Genomic DNA, 2,046 nt, shown 5'->3' with positions numbered 1-2,046 from the left:
CTCGGCTCACCGCAACCTCCGCCTCCCGGGTTCAGGCAATTCTCCTGCCTCAGCCTCCTGAGTAGCTGGGATTACAGGCACGCGCCACCATGCCCAGCTAATTTTTTGTAGTTTTAGTGGAGACGGGGTTTCACCACGTTGATCAGGATGGTCTCGATCTCTTGACCTCGTGATCCACCCGCCTTGGCCTCCCAAAGTGCTGGGATTACAGGCGTGAGCCACCGCGCTCGGCCGAAAATGCCTTTCTAACACCGATAAGGGAGATAAGCAAATGAGGAAGCCCTCCCTATCTTGTGGCTTTGCACACCTCACATTTCAGTGCTCTTGTGGTCCTCGCACCGAAAATGAGTAGGCCGTGAGTAATTGTGAGGCTGATATTGTCAGATTCTGTGCAGTTCCCCTGCTCTGTGCACAGACCTCACGAGGATTGTGTCACCTCAGTTAAGGGCAGTGGGAGGGGTGGGCCGGGAACGGGGTGGGTCCTCAGCCTCACTGGCACCCTGTGGTGTGACTCAGGGTTTCTCACCTAGATGATCCCAACGGGGCGTCCTAAACCATCTCCCTGCTTCTACCTTCATTTACCGCCTTGACCATCTGCTCTCCACGTAGCAGACAGAGGGATTCTTTTAAAATAGAATTGCTAGACTCAGTAAATTAAAATACAGGATGCCCAGTTAAATTAAAATTTTAGATAAACAAAAAAACTTCGAATGTAAGTTTATCTCATGCCGTTTTGGGGCTGTACTTAGACTTTTTAATCATTGCTTATCTGAGATTTGAAATCTACTGGGCATCCTGCATGGAGTCTGGCAACCCTATTTTAGTTTATTTATTTATTTATTTATTTATTTATTGAGACAGAGTCTCACTTTGTCGCCCAGGCTGGAGTGCAGTGGCACGGTCTCGGCTCACCGCAACCTCTGCCTCTTGGGTTCAAGAGATTCTCCTGCCTCAGCCTCCTGAGTAGCTGGGACTATGGGTGCCCGCCACCACGCCCAGCTGATTTTTGTATTTTTGGTAGAAACCGGGTTTCACCGTGTTGGCCAGGCTGCTCTTGAACTCCTCACCTCGTGATCCGCCTGCCTCTGCCTCCCAAAGTGCTGGGATTACAGATGTGATTTTTATTTTATTTTTGGGGAGCAGGGTCTGTTGCCCAGCCCGTAATTCGGGGGCATGATCACGGCTCACTGCAGACTCCAGGCTCAAGGCATCCTCCCACCTCAGCCTCGCGAGTAGCTGGGACTACAGGTGCACACCACAATCCCTGTCTAAACTACAGTGAGATGTCTCTCCTCTCACCCATTAAAATGGCTTATATCCAGAAGACAGGCCAGGCCCTGTGGCTCACACCTGTAATCCCAGCACTTTGGGAGGCTAAGGTGGGCAGATCACCTGAGGTCAGGAGTCCAAGACCAACCTGGCCAACATGGCGAAACCCAGTCTCTACTAAAAATACAAAAATTATTTTTAATTTTGTAATTAAAATTATTTTTAATTTTTAATTTTTAACTGGGCATGGTGGTGGATGCCTGTAAAACTCCACTTCCTGGGTTCAAGTGATTCTCCTGCCTTAGCCTCCAGAGTAGCTGGGACTACAGGCACACACCATCGTGCCCAGCAAGTTTTTTGTATTATTTGTAGAGATGAGGTTTTACTGGTCTCGAACTCCTGACCTCATGTGATCCACCCTCCTTAGTCTCCCAAAGTGCTGGGAATACAGGCGTGAGCCGCCACGCCCGACCGCCTATGAGACCTTTAATCTCCTTTAGTTCAAATACTCCACCTGACAAATATCATGCTTTGGGAATATCATTTTGTGAGCCCCAACAATACATTGTTTCATAGGATGATGTGATTCCAGTCATTCGTCTTCAAGGGGTGTGTACTTCCTTCTCCCTCTTCTCAGAAGTCTATGTTATGTCTCTGCCTTCCCCTCCCTCTGGTCTCTCCCAACCCAGAACTGAACCCCCAAACTGGCTGTGGGGGGCCATGCAAAGTGTTATCAGGGAGAGTTTAGGGGAAAATTGACAGCTCCCTTTTCTCTCT

This window comes from Cebus imitator, unplaced genomic scaffold (assembly GCF_001604975.1).
Source record: "Cebus imitator isolate Cc_AM_T3 unplaced genomic scaffold, Cebus_imitator-1.0 Scaffold235, whole genome shotgun sequence".
Lineage (NCBI taxonomy): Eukaryota > Metazoa > Chordata > Mammalia > Primates > Cebidae > Cebus > Cebus imitator.
This window is presented reverse-complemented; position numbering follows the sequence as displayed.